The 22820-nt window shown below is 45.2% G+C and overlaps 1 protein-coding gene across 1 annotated transcript in view; it reads left to right on the top strand.

Annotated features, from left to right (window-relative positions):
• The window catches only part of VWCE (von Willebrand factor C and EGF domains), a 448320-nt gene extending 431906 nt beyond the window's left edge, over positions 1-16414 (top strand). The window contains exon 33 of the mRNA XM_068260102.1: positions 16299-16414. The gene's annotated coding sequence lies outside the window, so the exon portion shown is untranslated. The remainder of the gene's footprint in view (positions 1-16298) is intronic.
• The last annotated feature ends 6406 nt before the right edge of the window (positions 16415-22820 follow it).

Here is a 22820-nt window from a genome sequence, read left to right as displayed (position 1 = left end):
CACAGACTCCATTCCCTTGAGGATGATACGGTGTAGTATGCGATTTTTTTATGTTATAGAGCTGACATAACTCCTGCATCAAACGACTTTCAAAACACGGACCCTGGTCTGAATGGATCCGCTGAGGACAGCCATAAGTTTGTATAAAGTCATTCCAGAGGTGCTTGGCAGCTGTTACTGCTGTTTGGTCTCTAGTTGGTACGGCTACAGCAAATTTTGTGAAATGGTCAATCATGACCAACACGCTACTTCGTCCGTCTTGAGCAGTATCCAGAGACAAAAAATCAACTGCCACCACTTCCAACGGTGCGCTGGTCCTCCATTTTACCAAAGGGAGTTTTGGCTCAGTGCCTTGATTGGTGTTGCATGTCAGACATTCTCTGCATACTTTCTTAATTACCCCTTCCATCTGTAGACAGTAAAATCTCTTTCGGAAACACCAGGCTATTTTCTCAGGCCCTGGGTGCCCTAATTTTTCATGCAGAGTAGTGATAACTTTGCTTGCTACATCCCGAGTCAACACTATCTGACTTCGCACATTCTGCCAATTTTTCAACCGCACCTTTCTGACCAGCAAATTGTTCTCCACTCTTAAGCGATCCCACTGCCTAAGCAGTTTTTGGCCCTCCACCGTCCAATTGACTCTTTGTATTCTCTTTGGCCATACTTGTGCTCTGACCTTTTCTTTCAATGGTTTGAGAATATGATCTTCTTCCTGCAATTTTTGCCACTCTGCTGAGGAGGACTCAATAACTTCCATCATGTTTACCATCAACTCATCCTCATTTTCTTTCGACATGTGACTAGCTTTTTCCTTAATCCCAAACAGGGGTACTTCAACTTCTTCCAGATCTTCATCTCTCTCCCTTCCAGCAGGTTCATATGGGAATCTCGATAATGCATCTGCACAGCCGTTGATTCTTCCTGGTCTGTACTTAATAGTAAATTGGAACTTGGCTAATCTGGCTACCCACCGTTGTTCCATCGCTCCTAATTTAGCTGTTTGAAGGTATGCTACGGGGTTATTGTCGGTGTAAATGGTAAATTTTACTCCATTCAAGTACTCACTGAATTTCTCCGTGACGGCCCATACCACTGCCAACAATTCTAGCCGGAAAGAACTGTAATTTGCTGGATTTTTCTCAGTCTCTCTGAGAATACGACTCGCAAAAGCTATTACTCGTTCTTTTCCTCCTTTTTCCTGAGTCAGTACTGCACCTAAGCCCTGATTACTAGCATCAGTATACAAACGAAAAGGAAGGTGGAAATCCGCGAAGGCCAGTATCAGAGAAGATTCGATTTCGGCTTTTAATTCATCAAAAGCTTTTTGCTGTTCAGTGTTCCAGCAGACAGTATCATTTTTTTTTCTCAGTTGAGCCCCTTTTAGAATAAAATGCAAAGGACGAGCCTTCTGTGCAAAATGCGGTATAAATCTTCGATAGTAACTTGCTATCCCTAAAAATGCTCGTACCTCTCGGATAGTAGTAGGAACTGGCCATTCCTTAATCAATTTCACTTTTTCTGGGTTTGGCTTGACACCTTCTTTGGAAATAACATGCCCCAAGAAATTAACCTCCGGCTTGAATAGATGACACTTACTAGGCTTCAACTTCAGTCCATATGACCTGAGCTTCTGGAATACCACATCCAGGTGCTGAATATGTTGATGAAAATCAGTGGAATATACGATGATGTCATCCAAATAGATCAGCACATGTTCAAAATTAAACTCGCCCAAACAGCTCTCCATCAGTCTTTGGAATGTAGCTGGGGCGTTCGTCAATCCAAACGGCATTCTCTTGAATTGATATAGTCCCATGGGTGTAGTAAAAGCGGTCTTTTCCTGATCTTTTTTGTCAACTAAAATTTGCCAGTAACCACTACAAAGATCTAGAGTAGAGAACACTTTAGCTTTCCCCAAAGCCAGTAATGAGTCCTCTATCCTCGGAAGGGGATAGGCATCCTTAATAGTCACTGAATTTAACTTTCTGTAATCTACACAAAACCTCAGACTACCATCCTTTTTCTTCACTAACACAATGGGAGCTGCCCAGGGACTACTGCTAGGTTCTATTACATTAGCCGCCAACATCTGTTCTAACATCTGCTTAACTTCTTGGAACAAATTAGGAGGGATATATCTATATCTTTCTCTGATGGGGCCAGCTGTATCTGTTCTAATCTCATGACGAATCTTATCAGAGCATCCAAGATCACTTTCATCAATAGAAAAAACTTCTTTATTTCTCTCAAACAACTGATTCAATGCAGACTTCTCATTATCATTCAGTTGTTCAACATCCAATACTACTGTTTGGGAAATTTTCTCTCCATTCCATTCTTGCGCTTTAGTATCAGAGTCTGTTGACATTATCCGACATGAGCAAAGATTTTTTCCTTTCTCTTCCACTTGCACTTCCTTACCACCTACACTTTCCACCGGAAACACATCGGCCAACCAAGCACCCGAAGGTATATGTACAGTGTCTTTTCCCCAATTTGACATTCGGATAGGAACTTGCCCATTTTTCACCGTGGCTACTGTCTTTGCTACAGTAATATCTAATCTCGGATTCACTGGTTCTACCATCACCGTCAGACCTGCAATTTGACAGTTGGAACCCACAGCCACCTGCATGACTACCTCAGACCTAGGGGGAACAGACAAACCCTTCTCACAGGGTGCTCTTATCACTCCAATCCTCCCCTTACAACGCTTGGCATTTCGAATAGCACTACATGTTTTTATCAAATTTTGAAACACTCGTCTCTCTTCTTGTTGCCGGGAAACCTTTTGCCAATACCGATGTCCATATTGCGAAAATAATCGTCCATCCAGATCCTGCAGAATATTCATTCCAACAATTATTGGGGTTTCTGAGGATGGCTGTCCCTTTACCACCATTATACCCCTTTTTCCCAACTGTTCCTCACCAATTTCCACATCCATCCAAATAATTCCTTTGACTGGGATGGGCAAATTATTGGCTGCTGCCAGCTCAATCCAAGACATCTCCAAATCCTGAATTTTTCCAGGAAAATTCCTTGCAAAATACGCCTCTGAAATGGTAGTCACTTGGGATCCTGTGTCTAACAAGCCATTAACCTCTTTCCCTTCTAACTTAATTTTAATCAAAGGACAATTTCCTACTACTGGCCCTGTCTCCTGCTGCACATAGGTCTGAGTAGCCATTCCCAACGTCCGACCTTCAACCCTAGGAGGCTCTAGTTTAAATTCTGATTGCTTCCATTGCGAGCATATCGTTGAGGTCTAGGACAATTACGTGCAAAATGTCCCTCTCTTCGGCAGTTCCAGCAGGTGAATGGTTGGTCATTTCTATTCTGAGTAGATTCCCTGGGCCCATGGTATTCTTCTCGTCTGACTTCTTGGTGTAATCTTAACTTAGCAATATCTTCTTGCATCTGCTTCAAAATGTGACCTAACTCGATGGCCTCTTCCCCCTTTTTACTGGCAGAGGTATGGGCGGTATGTCTATTCTCACTTTCCTTTTCCTTTGCATCAGAATTTAGTTGTCGCATAGCCAATTGAGTAATTTCCTCCTCTTGTTGATATTTAATAGCTAGTCGTTGGATTGATTGAAAGGAAATTGCAGGGTCTAGTTCTAACTTATTCTTTACTGCCCTTCTTACTACATGGCTCCGTAATCCCAGCACAAACTGGTCTTTCAGCCAGGAAGACATCCCGTTGTTCTGGTAAGGATCCTCCGCATCTTCCTTTTTTTGTATAGCTCTCATCAGTTCTTGTAGGGCATTAGCAAACTGAGGTATGCTCTCCTGCTCCCGCTGGGTTCGATCCATGAACCTCTTCCGCACTACGTGTAGGTCAGAGGGGTCCCCATATATTTCTTCAAGTATCTCCAAAATGTCTTCTAAACTCACAGGAAGATCCCGACTGGCATTAATTATTGTTTTCCGTGCATCACCCTCAGAAGCTAAAATGGCTACTTCCCGATGCATATCAACTGGAACTTTATATGCTTTGATAGCACTTTGAATACGCTCTGCCCAATCTCTCAGAGGCATATTATTGCCAGTAAATTTAGGTAAGTAGGTAGCTAACATACCAATAGGAGTCATAGTCATAGACATGGTAAAATCCACATTCTCCCTTGATAGAGCTCTCTCAGCGGATCCCTCACCCATAGCTGGTACGTCTGACCCCAGGTTCTCTCCTGGTCTATTGATGTCAGAGTCCATCCTGCCGACTGCGCCAAAATGTAACCGACCAATCGATTACTATCACTAGGAGAGAGTTCCCTTATTACTCTTAAAGCGGAAGGACAGCGACTGACCAGGAGGATAAATTGGTGAAAAATAACAATTGATTTTATTTGGCAAACAAAGAAATAATGTCCACTAACATGCAGAACAAGAATACAAACCCCCAATTGAAATCCTCAATATCAAGACCACCCTTGAAATACACTAAATTAATGAGGTAAAATAAGCAACAAATTCAGAGTTAACACTTCTTGCTTGAAGATCTAGCACCTGAAAAGAAAAAGGTTACTTCCAGAAATATCATTAGAGGCTACTGCACTTGGACCTTGCTTGAAGTTCCTGCACCTGTAGGAAAAACAAAGAACAAAACACAGCAAATACACATTTCACAAATCTTCATCAGACCTTTTTCTTCATCTCACTCTGAATACGTCTATAGCGATACAGTTTTCTCTTTCCTATCTAAAAATATGTATGCATACATGTATGTGAACAAATACACCTGAGAGAAACCAAATAGGAAATGGACTAATGCTTCTGGTTGGGTAGATAAGTAGTGACTGACTCGAAGTAGTCCTTACTGTATGGTAATGACCATAACAGTCTTCAGTTCCTTGCAAAAGTCTTATCTAACCATACAGTGGCTATGAATTCATATTCACACTTAAACCTGTATATGATCATGGAGTAGGGGTACCCCTTTAAAAGAACTGATGATAAGTTGCTGATAAAAGATCTTTTCCTGAAGCAGATGATAGCTTATAATAACCTTACTTTACTTTACATGCAGCACACTCCAAGATGCCAGTTCAATAATTCTGAAGTAAGTTTCTTCCCTTTATTGTTATCAAAGTTTTTCTTTTTCCTGTATGTCACATATGTAAGTATCAATTCTCTCCTTTTATTACTTCTCACTGCAGGTTAGTGTTGTCCGGATCATGAACGATTCGGATCTTTGATCCGAATCTATTTTATGAGTCGATCATCCGAATCATCAAAATGAGTGATTCGGATCGCAAAAGGGGCGGGGCCAGGAGCGACACGCCCCCTCTCAGCGGGCAGCGGGGTCCTGGAAGCAGAGCTGAGATAGATCGCTCTGTTGGAAGGGAGGCAGCCTTGCAGGGAGACAGGTAGATGAGAGAGAGGGGACATGGGTGCCACTGCCAGATATGTGTAGAGCACACATACTGGCTGAAATGTGCTGCTGAGTATAGGCTGTCTGTTCTGTAGTGCTGCACAGTGAACACATTGGAAGCTTTTGGCTCAGCATAGCTCAGTAACTTTGCAGACAGTGTGATTGAAAGGCAATATAATCCTCCTGCGCTCGGCACTAAACAGCTGCACTTATCTTCTGGGAATGCTTTCTTTCACTGTGCGACCTTTTCTTTCAAAGTGTACAGATGAACATATAGGTGAAATATATGTAAAGCATATGACTTCAGCATGTGGGTATTACGTGCAAACATTTATGCTCTCTGCTCGTCCCTCCTTCCATCTCTGTCCACTCCCTGCCCTCTGTCCATCTTCTCCCCTTCTCTGTGTGTCCACCCCCTCCCCTTCTCCTGTCCACAGACCTGTCCTGCTGTTCATTTCACCCCGAATGCTTCCGGTAGTAAAATGATCCGAGATTCGAATCAAAGATCCGGATCTCTTCAATGATCCGATTCGAATCATCCGGATCATTGAAAAGATCCGAACTTCCCATCTCTACTGCAGGTTGGTTTAAGCTCTAAATGCAATCACTTCACTTGCAGAACACACAGAACACAGCAACAGATCTGTTCACGGGTAAGTTCCTATTTTTCTCCCATGAATTGATAAATTTCTTTACTAATGTGTTATTCTCTTTTCTCCACACAGAGAGATTAACACTCCAAAAATATCGTCAGGTAAGTGTCTTTTCCACTCATATCAGGCAGAGCCACACTGGGGATTATTCTTGAGGCATATGCACAGTCAATGTACAGAGCAAATGCATTCAAACACAGGCTGACTGGCTTTACTGTGGAGAGACAGATTAATAATCAGTACCAGTGAGTGCACACACAGATTCTCTCACTGATCAGCTCTGTGGTGACAGGTAGGGAAGCACAGTCATTGATTCACATTATACAGTACTCTGGTGTTGCTATGACAACATTTCTTCTCCTCACACACACTGTATATATATTATCTAACTGTAGAGAATCAGACGAAGAATATTTAGCTGATTTGATTTGACAGTCTGATTTTTGTGTCATTACTATTAGGAAAACTCCTGTCATTTTCTTTCTGTGTTTCTGTGTGGTGAAATTTCACTTATCTGTCAATTTTTCCTGAAGTGGTCTCCTTGGCCTTGCTGAGCTATCCCTCACTCCTCTGTGGATGAGGTGTCTCCCTGTTTTAACTCAGGGAGCTGTCTCTCATGGTCCCCTTTCTGTGTGTCATCAGTGAGCTAAATTCCTCTGCTACTGAATGCCATTTCTCTCTCTGTCAGCTCAGTTTCTCCCCCTCTGGTCTCTGTCATCTCTCCTCACGCTGCCTGTGTCACCTTCTGAGGTAAAAATCAGAGAGGGCTTGCCTCTTCAGCTGGAGGGGCGTTCCCAACCTGTGTAACTGACACCCGCCCCCTGACTGAGAGCAGAACAGCCATCTTGAGTGCTGGCTGCTTGCTCTGTGTAAATACAGCCTGTGCCAGCACTAATTCTCATAGCTGATGCTGGCCAGAAATAAAAATACATGTTTTTTTTTTGTTTTTTTTTTAAATTAAAGAAGCTGCACTATTTGTAGCAGGGCTACAGTACTATTGCATTTCTCTTTGTGTGACACTACACAGCCCACTGATACCCACAGCTGTACAAAGTGCTACTGCTATTGTTGGCCCATTCAGTTGCAGGCACAGTAGCACTCCAGTGCATTAGTTTAGACTGTATTCTGATAGTATTAATGCATTTCTCTGTGTGTGACACTACACAGCCCACTGATACCCACAGCTGTGCACAGTACTGCTGCTATTGTTGGCCCATTCAGTTGCAGGCACAGTAGCACGCCAGTGTTTTTTCTTCCACTGTATTTTGATAGCACTACTGCATTTCTCTGTGTGTGAATCTACACAGAGCCCACTGACACCCAGAGCTGTGTGTACACTGCTGCGATTCTTGCCACATTAAGTTGCAGGCACAGTACCACTCCAGTGCATTATATTTCATTGCTGCAGGCAAATTATCCCAAATGAAAAAAATGACAGGCTGAAGCAGGCCACCCCGTAGGGGCCCTCAAGGTTGTGCTGCTGTGATTTCCTGCGGCTCTGGAAAAATGCCCAGTGTTCAGTTGTACCATCAACACCCAATATTCAGAGGACGTAGTTGACTGGCTTACCCTGCACACCCCATCTTCTTCTTCCGCATGGAACCTTGACGCACTATTTTCCTCCTGCTGATTCGGGCACCCCTCAACAACTTATTACTACTTGCCCGGCAGCCAGCCACCACCACCACCACTAGCACCACAGCGCTCCACTTGATATGTCAGAGGAGTTATACACACATGTGTGTGATAAATGTAGTGATGCACAATCATTATTGGCAGAAGATGATGGTGATAAGGATGTTACACACCACCTGATATGTCTCAGTCAGGCGTCAATACACACACGGACGTAAGGTGTCATGATGATGTTGTAGTACCTGTTGTTGGTGCCTTTTTGGAGTTGTCTGATACAAGTGAAGCAGTTGATGATGATGACGATGTGTCCATGGATGTCACATGGGTGCCTGCAAGAAGAGATAAAGAACAGGGGGACAGTTCAGATGAGGAGACAGGGAGGAGGAGGAAATGAGTTGTATTAACTAGCAGGGGGAGACCGTCAAAAGGAGCTAGTGGCACTGTCAGACAGCATGTATCGACACCCAGGGTCAGCCAGCCAACACGCCCGCCAACTTCTGCTGTTACTACCACCACCACCAGCAGCAGAATGCCATCAACCCAAAGCTCACCAGTGTGGCAATTTTTTGTGTGTCTCTGTGTGACAACAGCTAAGTCATTTGCAACCTGCACCACAAGATTCTGAGTCATGGGAAGTCCAACACCCACCTAGGTACAACTGTTTTGATAAGGCACCTGAGCTCCAAACACCAATGCCAATGGGAGCAACACAGGAGAGGAGGAGAGGAGGAGAATCAGCACCCAAAGTCTAAGACACCTTTATCCTGGTCCAGCTTTTTCAGCCACGTCACCCTCTGCTGTTCAGGTCCCTTCGCAGCCACCATTCACTCTGCCTCTCACCTTGAGCAGTGCCTGCTAATCTGCCCACAGTCAGGTTTCTGTCAAGGAAATTTTTGAACGTAAGAAGCCGATGTCTCCGAGTCACCCCCTTGCCCGGAATCTGACAGCTGGCTTGTCGGAACTGTTAGTCCGCCAGCTATTACCATATAAGCTGGTGAAGTCTTTGTCCCAATTTGTTGCAATTGGGACACCACAGTGGAAAGTACCTGGCAGAACGTATTTTTTCCGGAAGGCAATCCCCAACCTGTACCGTAATGTGGAAACCTCTGGCTGCCTAATACTAAGGGGCACCTGTGGCTACACCAGGCAGGTGAAGTAAGGGAGAAGTGACAGCTGGGCCAGCCAGCACACTTGTGGTGCGGTTCGGCGGGTGTTTGTAGATTCATGGAGGGTGAAATCTATGTTGCTAGGACATCTGTGCCTATAGACTCCCGTGATATAATTGTAAATGAAAGTGGAATCTATCCCACATTATCTGCTGACTACTTGGCTGTTGCCCAGGACATGTATTTACAACATGATGGGCAAACAGTTCAGATACCATGAACAATGCCAGTACATGTTATCACACTCATGATTCATATGACATCTGATTACCATGCCCGCCTGTCGTGTATAGATGATGTTGACCTTTCCATAATTGTTTAAGGCTGTATTTCATTGTTCACATGCTTACTAGCAACAGGTATCGTTAAATCATGATCTCTGAAACACAAAGTATCAAAGGTGAGCCTGTTTGCAGGTCTGTGCAGCGTAAAACATGAACATGGGCATGGACTGCACGTAACTCCCACCTCCTACCTTTCCATAGCACATCCCTGCCTGTACAGTTATGATTCATGACATAGCATGGGTTTGACAGCATTCATTCTAATAAATAATGGACAATGTTGGGGAATAGGGGCATATGCTAACTGCAACAGTTACATAAATTGCCAGCAAATACATTAAAGAGAACCCGAGGTGGCTTCCTAAGAATGAAATCCGCACACAGGGGCTGGGTGTGCCTATACTGCCCAGCCTCTGTTGCTATCTCAATCCCCCCTAAGTTCCCCCTGCACTCTGCTATGCCCCATAAATCACAGCCGCGCTGTCGACACGCCGCTCCCCCCGCCTCCTTCATAGCTCCGGTCCTCGCCTGCGTCCCTTCCCTCCAATCAGCGGGGAGGGAAGGGACGCGGGAGGGGACTGAAGCTATGCAGGAGGCGGGGGAGCATGCAGAATGACACTACAGAGGTAAACAGAGCCCGCTGCGACACGCTGCGTGTCGACAGCGTGGCTGTGATTTATGGGGGATAGCAGAGCGCAGGGGAACTTAGGGGAGATTGAGATAGCAACAGAGGCTGGGCAGTATAGGCAGACCCAGCCTCTGTGTGCGGATTTCATTCTTAGGAAGCCACCTCGGGATCTCTTTAAGGCTGAGAAATAAACACACTTGTCTTCTGTGTGTGTTTTGATGCAGAACACCATGGGCTTGATTCACAAAAGAGTGCTGTTAGCACGGCCGTTTTCGCGCGAATTTTCGCATTGTGCGCGCTCGTGAATTTTCGCGCAAAACGATAACGTTTTCACGCGCAAACGCAAATTTTCGCGTGAAAATGATATCAATTTCGCTGTAAAATTTGCGTTTGCGCGCGGAAACGTTACCGTTTCGCGCGAAAATTCGTGAGCGCGCGCAATGCGAAAATTCGCGCGGAAACGGCCGTGCTAACAGTTAGCACTCTTTTGTGAATCAAGCCCCATGTGTGTTTGAATGTGGAAAACAGTGCATGTTTTATCACAGCAGTTAATGTAATTTAGAGACAAAACCAGAAAAGGAGTAAGATAAAATGGGGCCCTAGGCAAAATAGCCGTTTTTGCCAACCGCTGATGATCACCTGGCTTTTTTTTTGTAAGATTTGGTGAGGGGTAGCATCTGCCAGGCAGTGAGGTAACCAAGGAGCTTGGGGCTTCAGTGCAAGTTTTACATGAGTCCCCAAGCACAGAAAGGTGTAATTATAGTAAGGGCTTGTTCACACTGCAGGCGTTTTCATTTTTTTTTGCCCGTATCCGTATGTGGTTTTTAAAAGTGCCCCCTGACCGCGCGGACAATGAATGTTTATGAGAAGGTTCATATCAGTGCAGATCGTGCACTGTGCAGATTGCAAAGCGTTGTGTGTACCATTTGCGGGGCGATTCTGCCTCAATGGAAGGTATAGGAAAATCGGAAAACGCATACAAAAATGCATAAAAAAGCGATTGTGCTCGTGTTTTTAAGAATAAATACATTGGGCTTGATTCACAAAGCGGTGCTAACTCAGTTAGCATGCCTAAAAGAATTTGGGCGTGATAACTAGGGTGCTAACTGGAAATCTGATCGCGCAAAGCCCCGCGCGCAAAGTTTGCGCACGCACAGCGTGGTGCGCGCAAATCATTGCATTGAAGTGCAACAAAAACGGCGCACCTGAGGCGAATCGGGTGCGCCATTTTCATTGCACCGCGATGCAACGCTTTTCACGCACCGCGCAAAGTTTTGCATGCGGGACTTTGCACGCTATTTCTACTTATCACGCCCAAACTGACTTTAGGCATGAATAGGGGCTTTTCACAAGCGTGCTAACAGTTAGCACCGCTTTGTGAATCAAGCCCATTGTATTTATTATTTTCCGGGTCAAAGAGTTCACTTCCTGACTTGCGTCAGGGAGTGAATTACAAAACCACTCGTAAAAAACGCTTAGAAAACCGCTAAGCACAAAAACGAATCGCACACCCAAGTGCCTGCAATCGGAAAAAAAAATCTGCGTCAAAAACCACCCAACGTGGATGGACACGCATTGTGAACAAGGCCTAAGGAAACAGTTTAAGGATTACTACTATTCAATGTACATATAGAAGTTTTCATTACTAGCAGAAAACCAATGAAAAGCAGATAAGATGGATTAAGGAGGAAACCGCGTGAGCCCCTCTGGTCCAGGGGCGGTGGTGCAGTCACAACGTCTACATCCCCTGTTGCTATGCCACTGCTGCCAGGCCCTTAGACTCTCTCCAGGCCCTAGGCAACTGCCTAGGTTTGGCTTGTAGATGATCTGGTTCTGGCCAAAATACACAAAGTGCTGCACTTCTGCATGCAAAAAACTGTATTTAACTACTTTAGCATCAGCTACAGTATATCTACCTCCTCAGTGACTAGAGAAGAATCTTATTTTTACTCGTAAAGTAATATTTTTTTGTATTTGGATCTCCATCTGCCTGCCACTCTGGGATTGTGTTGAAAGTCCCACTAATTTTGGGATGGCTAAAGTGTCGTGCTAGTCATGAGTGTTTTTTGTTGATAAAGGGTGATACAGTAGTTTGGTTTCAGTCTCTGGTCTTACCTGGTAGTGTTGGAAGGCAAAAAAACTGTATAAATAATTATTTTTTCTCAAACTTTGGTCTTTACATGGCCACTAGGGATAGTCGTACATGCCGATTTCCAATTCCGATTACATTTTCACTTTCCAATAATTCTCTTACTGATTCCATGGAATTCTGCGGAAATCGGAATTTCGAATTCTGATTTCCAATGTAAGCATAATACTTTTTTGGGGGAGTCAAAAAAGTTAATTCTAAATAAAAAAAAAATAAAAAATTTCAGAATCCGCTATTTTTTTGCGAAAGTACGCCATTATGTAGAAACCACATTTGGCAACTGCGGTAAACGTCTGCATTCTCTGATTAGCCTAATACTTCCAAAGTCTCTTGGAATTGGCCTAAAATTACCATGGTAATCAGTTTTCTGAAAAAAAAAAAAAAATTGCATTCTGTGATTGGTCCAAAGCTTCTGATGTCTTCTGATCAGCCTAAAATATCAGCAGTAATCTGATTTCCATATGAGAAATCTGCATTCTGTGTTTGGTCCAATGCTTCAGAGTTCTGTAATTGGGCTAAAATTTTTGAGTTGCGGTAATGTGGCATTGTCACAGATTTCTGATTTCTGCACAGGCACGTGCAGAGGGGGGTGCTCTGGGTGCTCAGGCACCCCTCCCCCCTTTTTTAAATCTTCAAAAAAGGCCCCTCTGCCTGCGCAAAATAAGCCCCACCCACGATCGATGTAAGCCCCGCCCCACCTGGAACACTTTCAAGGGGAGAGGTCCAGACAGGAGTTCTGGTGTGGCATACTGACCCCTACCTCCCCAGCACCCACAGTGACCTCTCCCTCCACCTAGCACCCACAGTGAACTCTCCCTTCCCCAGCACACACAGTGACCTCTCCATCTAGCACCCACAGTGACCTCCCCCAGCACCTTGTACCCACAGTGACCTCTCCCTCCCCCAGCACCCACAGTGACCTCTCCCTCCACCTAGCACCCACAGTGACCTCTCCCTCCCCTAGCACCCACAGTGACCTCTCCCTCCTCCAGTACGCACAGTGACTTCTCCCTCCCCCAGCACCCACAATGACCTATCCCTCCACCTAGCACCCACAATCACCTCTCCCTCCACCTAGGACCCACAGTGACTTCTCCCTCCCCCAGCCCCCACAGTGACCTCTCCATCCACCTAGCACCCAGGTGAACTCCCCCTCCACCTAGGACCCATACTGACCTCTCCCTTCACCTAGTACCCATAATCACCTCTCCCTCCCACAGCACCCACAGTGACTTCTCCCTCCCCCAGCACCCACAGTGACCTCTTCCTTCACCTAGTACCCACAATCACCTCTCCCTCCCCAGCTCTAGCAGTAATCCTGCCTACCCCAGTACCCACACTGACCTATCCCTCCCCCAGCACCCACAGTGATCTTTCCCTCCTGTCCCCTGCAGCACCCACCCACAGGGACCTCCCATCCAAAAAGCAGCACCTACAGTGACCTCTCCCAGCGCCCACACAAACAGCATCCACGACTACTCCCTCCCCCAGCACCCATACTGACCTCTTCCTTCTACAGTACCCACAGTGACCTACCCTTCCCCCATCACCCACACTGACCTCTACCTCTTCCAGCAACCCCACTGACCTCTAGCTCCCCTAGCAGCAACTATGCCGTTCATAGCAGCACCCACAGTGACCTCCCCTTCCTCCAGCACCCACAATTACCTCTATCTCCCCCAAGACCCACAGTGACCTCCCCACAAAGGACCCACAGTGACCTCCCTTTCCTCCAGCACCCATGCTGACCTCTACCTTCCACAGCACCCACAGTTACTTCTTCCCCCCCAGCACCCACAGTGACCTACCCTTCCCCCAGCACCCACAGTGGCCTCTACTTCCCCCAGCAACCACACTGACCTCTACCTCCCCTAGCAGCAACGACAGGGACGGATCTAGGGGGGGGGGGGGCAGGCGGGTCTCTTGCCCCAGGCGGCGGCAGGCGGCAGGCTCTTTATCCCCGCTTGTGTGGGCTCCACTTTCCCCCTGTTGTTTGCGCTGCTGGCGCTGCGCTGCCCCCCGAGTGTGTGTCAGCCAGGCTCGGCTCAGGCGCTGTGTCAGCATAGCGGAGGGATGGCGGATCATAGCGGCAGTCACACGGATACATACTAACTTCAGCCGCTCTCCGTGGAACGGAACGCAGACGGCAGACCTGGTCTCCTCTCTGTCGCACCTCTAGTGTTGGCTTCTGTAATGCGCGTCATCAGTGAAGCCAAATAGAGAGGTGCGCGAGTGCGACTCACAGAGAGGAGAGGAGACCAGGTCTGCATTCTGGTCCGGAGAGCGGCTGAAGTGTTATGACTGCTGCCGCTGCCTAAAGTGCGGTTGGTGCCTAATTGCTGCAGCCTGCAGGTCAGGTCAGTCAGCATAGAGAGAAATTCTCTCGCACAATTCGTTCTGTGCACACTGCACAGCCACAGTCAGTGCACCCCTCAGGCTCAGCTGAGCTACATGATATGTGCCCACCATCTCTCTCACACACTTCTCTGCCTCTCTCATCATGACATGATCTCATGTGAGAATCTCTCGCCCACTTGTGCACCCCCTTATTCAATCATGTGCCCACGTGACTTACTTGCCTCTTCTCCCTCATACATTTGTGCACCCCCTTGCCCACTTATGTACCCCTTTACCACTTTTGTGCACCCCTCACCTGTGACCCAGTCAGATATGGTCCACTTCTTCACCAGCTTCTGTGCACTCCAAACTTCTGTGCACCCCTGCTTTACCCACATATGCGACCCCTTGCCACTTTTACAGAAAGGTGGCAAGGGGTCGCATATGCGGGTAAAGCAGGGGTGCACAGAAGCAAGTGAAGGGGCACATATGTGGGCTAGGGGGCACAGTCTGGTGAGGGGGCACAGATATGTGTGAGGAATACAGAAAAGTGGCAAGTGTTCGCATATGCGGGTAAAGCAGGGGTGCACAGAAGCAAGTGAAGGGGCACATATGTGGGCTAGGGGGCACAGTCTGGTGAGGGGGCACAGAAATGTGTGAGGAATACAGAAAAGTGGCAAATGTTCGCATATGTGGGTAAAGGAGTGCACAGAAGCAAGTGAAGGGGCACATATGTGGACGAGGGGGCACAGTCTGGTGAGGGGGCACAGAAATGTGTGAGGAATACAGAAAAGTGGCAAGGGGCCGCATATGTGGGTAAAGGGGTGCACAGAAGCAAGTGAAGGGGCACATATGTGGACGAGGGGGTACAGAAATGTGTGAGGGACAGAAAAGTGGCAAGGGGTCGCATATGTAAGTGAAGGGGCACATATGTGGGCGAGGGGGCACAGTCTGGTGAGGGAGCACACATTTCTGTGCCCCCTCACCAGACTGTGCCCCCTCGCCCACATATGTGCCCCTTCACTTGCTTCTGTGCACCCCTTTACCCACATATGCGACCCCATGCCACTTTTCTGTGTCCCTCACACATTTCTGTGTGTGCCCCCTCACCAGACTGTGCCCCCTAGCCCACATATGTGCTCCTTCACTTGCTTCTGTGGACCCCTTTACCCACATATGTGGCCCCTTAACACTTTTCTGTATCCCTCACGCATTTCTGTGCACTTTCTGCCATATATGTTCCCCCTCACCACTTCTGTGCAATCCTTATCTGTGCACCCCTCACCCACATATGTGCCCCTTCACCTGCTTCTGTGCCCCCTCCCCACAAATGTTCCACCCGCACATACTTCTAAGCACCCCTCACCTGCTTCTGTGCACCCCTCATCACTTCTCTGCACCCCTCACCCAATTCGGCGCACCCTAAGGGTGCATGGGGGACACTGAGGACACATGGGGGCCACACTGGGAACAACACCTAAGGACACATGGGGGACACCTGAGGACCACACTGAGGACACCTAAGGGCACATGGAGGCCACCTGGGGACACCTAAGGGCTCATGGGGGACACCTGGGGACAAATGGGGACCACATTGGGGACACCTGAGGACATTAGTTGGGGTGGAACAACTACAAGATGCTCCTGAATATAGACGCACCAGGTTTAGTATATATAATTTTTCCCTGGTTTTTGCCCTCAAAACCTGGGTGCGTCTTATATTCCGGGGCGTCTTATACGGCGAAGAATATGGTATATGCACACACAAGGGGGTACATTTATACACTAGGGGGACTATGGCGAGTCAGCAGACGGGGCCGATTCCCGAGAGACTTCAAGCTGATATCGATCAGGAATCGACTTGCAGTGTATGGGCAGCCGACAGATCTCTCTCTAATCAGATAGAGATCTGTCTCCTGGTCGAATCTGCCCATTATCACTAGATTTTGGGGGGTAATTTTGAAATTCGTTTTTGATTTTATTTTATGTTTCAAGCTTTTATTATACTCAAAAAGTGTACTAGACCCTTACTAGGGTTATTAAAATTAATTAAACCAATTTTTGCACAGAAATCCTGGGAAAATTGAACGCCAGGGAGGTCAACAACTAACGAGTAGCAATGTCTAAAAAGTTATCAGGATGGGACTACAAAAAGAGAGCCAAGGCAAGGGAAAAACAGGCGGCCCAGTCGTCTTTATTGATGTCATCATGGCTAGGCACACAATTACCCAGTGAAGGTAAGCTATTTTATTATCGTACGATTATTTTTACTGTATAGTTCACGGGTGTTTGTACACTCACTTGCAAAATGATGAAGGTATTTAATTACATATCGTGTACAGGTAAGGTTATAACACCAACCCTGTGCTCACTCCACTGGCTACCGATAAAATGGAGAATTTTGTTTAAGATTGGCTTACTGACATTTAAATCCTTGCACAATCTGGGCCCTGGATACCTGAAGGACTTGTTGCAACTGCATCGCACCCCCCACAATCTTAGATCAAAAGGTCGTAACACCTTGGTCACCCCCAGAGTCTACCTCAAAAGCTTTGGAGACAGAGCCTTTTGTCATGCTGCCCCTACACTTTGGAACTCCCTGCCATGCCTAACAAGGACAGCTCCATCCCTGGAAGCATTTAAGTTTAAACTGAAAACCTACCTCTTCAGTCTGGCATTCATGAACTCCTGACTATCTCCTCTGTAACACAACCCAGCCTGCAATCCTGTATTGATCTGAGACACAACTATGCGCTTTGAGTCTTATGGGAGAAAAGCGCTTTACAAATGTTATTGTATTGTATTGTTAGGTTAGGACTTGTGGCCTGTGGGTCGTGTTTCATACTTCTAGCTGCGTGTCAGATAGAGATTCTATTCTCTCAGCAATGCCAGCGTAGCACAGTTCGTTCTTTTGATTTTTTGATAGTTAAAAACAATTGTATTAAATAGTTTTAGTGATTAAAGGGAAGGTTCAAGCAAAATAAAAAAATGAGTTTCACTTACCTGGGGCTTCTACCAGCCCCATGCAGCCATCCTGTGCCCTCGTAGTCACTCACTGCTGCTCCAGTCCCCCGCTGGCAGCTTGCCGAACTCGGAGGTCGGCGGGACCCATTGTGTACATTTTTACGCATTCCCGCTAGTGCAGGAACATTAACACACACATTTTTACGCGTTCCTAGTTCAATGCGTAAATTTTTACACATTGAACCAGTAATGCGTAAAATTGTATGTGTTAATGTTCCTGCATTAGCGGGAATGCGTAAAAATGTACGCAATGCGTCCCGCCAACCTCCGAGGTCGGCAAGCTGCCAGCGGGGGACTGGAGCAGCAGTGAGTGACTACGAGGACACAGGATGGCTGCATGGGGCTGGTAGAAGCCCCAGGTAAGTGAAACTCATTTTTTATTTTGCTTGGACATTCCCTTTAAACACGAAACAGGTGCCTATAATGTTTATGTGTTACGTTTTAGGCTCGGAATTGGAACTTGCCAGCAATTTAGAACCAGGTCAAGAATACCTAAAAACTTCTACTGAAATAGAATCACAGCAAAATGAACCTGCTCAAGATCAACAAACTTCAATGAACATGGATTGTGAAGAACAATGGAATGAAGGTACAAACATGCCAAATTCAAATGCAAATAAGTCCGAAGTAACAGATGATGCACATTCTTCACAATCACATGGTTCAGAATTTACTATCAGTGATCCTGGGACTTGGCCAGAAAGGCTTACTGACACACAAAAGAGCTACATTGTCAAAATGATAGCAGACAATCCAGATGCTGAGTATGACTTGACCAAAAGTATCAGAGATGGTCGTCTTTTGACAAAGGACTGATTTTACAAACAACTTCCAAGTGGGAAGAAAGTCAAAAGGTCATGGTTATTGTACAGCGAAAGCAAAACAGCTTTATTTTGCTTACCTTGCAAACTGTTCTCAAAAACAACATCTGAGAAAAATGTGTCTTCCCTGGCTAAAACAAATGGCTTTAGTAAATGGAAAAAGCTTAGTGATAGAATTCCTGAACATGAAAACTCTTTGCCCCATAAGAAGTGCTTTTGTACTTGGAAAACGCTTGAATGTTCTGTAACTCAGAGAAGTGGTATTGACAAAGAGTTAGAAAACCAAATACTGGAAGAAGAAAATCATTGGAAGTCTGTGTTACGTGTAATAGTTGATGTTATAATGCACCTGGCAAAGCAAGGTAGTCCTCTTAGAGGATCTCAAGAAAATCTTGAGTTATCTGATCCAAGATGTGGTACGTTTTTGAATACTATAGAACTTATTTCACACTACCATCCAGTACTACGAGAGCACATAAATAGACATAAAAAAGGACAGGTTACCTATTTTTCACACAGCGTTCAAAATGAGTTTCTGGAGATAATTGCAGGCAAGGTGAAAGAGCAAATTCTCAATGACATCAAAGAGGCAAAATATTTTTCCATGATGTTTGATTGTACCCCAGACGTCAGCCATCTAGAGCAAATGTCCCAAGTTATTAGGTACGTCAAAATGGGAGACAATAAAGACTTTGAAATAGTTGAGAGTTTCATTGGATTTCTTTCTGTGGATCAAAAGACAGGAGAAGCCCTAACAGAAACCATACTTCATAAAATAAAAGAGGATGGGTTGGATATAGTCAACTGCAGGGGCCATTCGTATGACAACGGCTCGAACATGGCCGGAAAGTACAAAGGTGTCCAAAATAGGGTTTTGCAAGAGAACCATTTGGCGTTATTTGTACCATGCTCAGCACACTCTTTAAACCTTGTGGGAAATAACGCCGCCAACATTTCAACGGATTCAGAGGTTTACTTTGGAAAAGTCAACTCTCTATACAAATATTTTTCTGCCAGCACATCAAGATGGGAAGTTTTACAAAAACACGTTCCACTCTCGGTGAAACTACAGAGTGAAACTAGGTGGTCTTCCAAAAGGCAAGCAATATTAGTTATTTACAAACACCTCAAGCAAATCACTGAAGCACTCGAAGAATTACATCAGTGTCCTTCAGCAACAGATGTTACCAAGACTGATGCAGATTCTCATCTTAAGAACCTAAAAACATTCGACTTCATTGCCATGACATGTTTCTGGTTCAGAGTATTAACAAAGATTGACATTGTCAACAAAATGTTCCAGGAAAAGGACTTGACAATTGACGAGTCTGTAAAACAAATAGATGGACTGATCAAACATTTGGACACACAAAGGTCAACCATATCTAATGAATCTGTTTCCGAAGCAAAAGAAAATGCTAGAAAATTTGGCATTGATTTTGAACCAACGTTCACAGACTCAAGAGCTAGGAAGAAGAAAAAGTTTTTCGATGAATTATGCGAGGATGAGGGTGCAACTATATCGGCAGAAAGAAAGTTCAAGCTGCTAACTCTCGAGGTGATTGATCGGATCTTGGCTGGGCTGAGGAGTCGTTTTCAGGCAAACCAACGATTGAATGAGATGTTCTCTTTCCTCAATGGACACTCATTTGAAACTGATTCCATCAATTCGCTCTGATCAAAAGCCTCCAACTTAGCTGACTTGTACACAAATGACGTCGACAAGACTGAACTTCTTCTTGAAATAGAAAGCTTTAAGTTCCATGCCTTGGAACTCTATCCCTCCATCAAAAATAATACTTTGTCCAAAAGTCTCCTTGAAATGGTTTGTAACTGCAAAATTCAAGATGCATACCCAAACATTACAACGTGCCTAAAGATGTTTCTAACTCTCCCTGTTTCAGTAGCCTCCAATGAAAGGAGCTTTAGCAAATTAAAGCTGATCAAAACCTATGTGAGGAATCAGTGCAAGGAAGACAGGTTATCCAACCTCAGCATTATCAACATAGAGCATACATTGGCCAGTACATTATCATATGATGACATCATTGCATCGTTTGCTGCAAAGAAATCTCGAAAAGTGAAGTTTTTGTAAAATATTTATAAGTGTTGAAAATGTCAAAGAATTGTTTAAAGTAAATTGATTTGTTCATTTATATACTTTCCATGTTTAATTGTCAATATTTTAGTTGAAAACAAAAATATTTCTAGGATTACATGCGAGGATTGAGTTTCAAACTATGTATAAACAGTAGGGATAAGAGCATAGGCGCCAGAACCTGACCTTGCCCCAGGCGCAACTTGGTCTAGATCCGTCCCTGAGCAACTATGCCATTCATTGCAGTACCCACAGTGACCTCTCACTCCCTGCACCCACAGCAATCCCACCAATATTCAGCACCCACATTACACTCAACCAGTAACCCCCACTATAGCAAGCACCCAGTACTTGCACCAAGCACCCTGTACCCTATACTCACACCCAGGCTCCATATGGCACTTAGTACTTGCATCAAACAGCCACATGACACCCAATACCTGCACCCCTTCACCCTATAGCTGGCACCCAGTACTCACACCCACATGGCACAGTACTTGCACCCAGCCCCGACATGGCACCCACTACTCACACCTGCACACAGCCTTGACATGGCACCCACTATCTGCACTCACATAACCACTACTAGCACCCAAAGTAACTGCACTCAGAATCCACATGACACACAATGTCCACCATAGCTAGCACCCAGTGCTAGCACCCAGTGCAGGCTTGGCACCAAGTATTCGAACCTATGTGATACCCAGTACCTGCACTCAGAACCCACGTATTTCATCTGCAGTAGTTCCAGCTGCACCAAGCCTCCACTTAGTGCCCAGCACAAACACCAAGCACTAATATGACATCCAGTACTTGCATCCAGAACTCACAAGGGACTGCAATAAACACCTACTTGATGCTTGATACCCACCCATACAGCCAGAATCCACATGACACCCTGTGCCAGCACCCAGAACCCACATGGCACCCAGCATCTGCATTTAGCACCCACATGACAACAAATACCCCACTAGCCAGCACCCATCACCCATATGTCACTATGTACTCACTCCCAGTACCCACTCAGTATCTGCACCTAAGACCCGCATGACACCCTATAGCCCCCATAATCAACCAAGAGTTGGTTGGGAGGAGACACACAAAGTCTGCCTGATACTGCTATAAAGGTGTGTGTGTGTGGAGGGGGGGGGGGGGTCTAAGACTCCCTAATGCTTTCTGGATAGGGGGTATTACATACACCATTTACCACGATTGATCGATTTGGGCCCTTTTTTTAAATTTGAGCATCCCACCTTGAGGATTCTCTGCACGCCCCTGTTTCTGCATACTGATTTCCGCCTTAAAGCGGACCCAAACCAAATATTTTTTTTAATTAAAAATATTTAGTTGCACCACTCTGACACATACAAAGATAAATAAACACTCTTTCAAACCTATGATCATTTCAGTGCATGCTTTTCACCCTTCTCTTTTCATAACTAGAATTATACTGGGGGCAGCCATTAGCAATTCCTCCATTGCCGGACACCATCTACTCCACCAGTTTGCCGGAAAAATCCCGGCAATTTGAAAGGAAGGGAGGGGTTCCTCCAATAAATGTAAAATATTTTATATTTGTCATCATGCAGCTGAAAAAAGGCTGCTATTTATTATTATAATTTAGAAAATAGATTTTATTTCTGAAATCTTGTATTTTTAATTTGGGTCCACTTTAACCCAATTTCCGGAAATCGGATTTCCAGGGAAATTTTCCAACCATCCCTAATGACCACCTTTAAACTGGAGACATTCTCACAGTATTAGGGCCAGAGTCCTTGAAGTTTACAGAGATGTTAGTTGTAGATTCTGGATTTGGTAATTTCGGTTTCAGTGTGGCCACTGCTATACGTTATATATGGTGGGGGAGAAGAGACAGACTGGCTTTAGCCATAGACATTTCTTTCACTTGGGGGGCTCAGAATCTAGTCTCACTTCTCACATAGGTGGGGGAATAGATACAGGCTGCACATACCTGGGGTTGGGGACGGGGTGTTTGACCTTGTTTCAGGCGGCTTTAGAAAAAGCCCTTGATGTACACCATGATAATAATATTGAACAAGCATCATTCAAAAATCAAACTTGTTGCTTGTGAACAGCCTTTCTAAATCTACAGTTTAGTATTTAGGTAGAAAGAAAATGCCGAATTGAGCTCCCCAGAAGCTTCTACACATTCTTTGGGAGTCAAAGAGCACTCAGCAGGGGAGGGAATTGTTTTTTTTTAAAGTTTATTTCCTTTAACAAAATAAACCTACGCAAAGTTCAAATTTATATTCTTTTTTCCTTGTTCTAAAAGAACAGCTCTAATGAAAAGAAAACATAAAAAACATCTAGGTAGCACTCGAGAGGCACTCAAGTAATTTTTCAGACCAAAGTAGTTAAAGCGGTATCGTCACCATAAAAACCAAATTTCAACAGCAACTGGTCTAAGTGTATTAAGTAATAAACATGCTAATCCTGCATTCAAAACTTTTTCTGCTGTTATGATTTGGAGTTATCACATACTTAAGGAACACTGGCCCTTTAGTAGTCGTGCCAAAGAATTGCATGCTGGGTTTTTTTTTAATCTATAATCTATTCCTCCTCTTCCCTTTATTTCCCTGCCAGCTTCTTATCTGAAACCTAATCCCCTACTCACTTGTGTTTACAAG

Source organism: Hyperolius riggenbachi, chromosome 11 (assembly GCF_040937935.1).
Source record: "Hyperolius riggenbachi isolate aHypRig1 chromosome 11, aHypRig1.pri, whole genome shotgun sequence".
Lineage (NCBI taxonomy): Eukaryota > Metazoa > Chordata > Amphibia > Anura > Hyperoliidae > Hyperolius > Hyperolius riggenbachi.
Note: the sequence above shows the minus strand (reverse complement) of the source record. Positions and strands in the feature narration are given on the sequence as shown.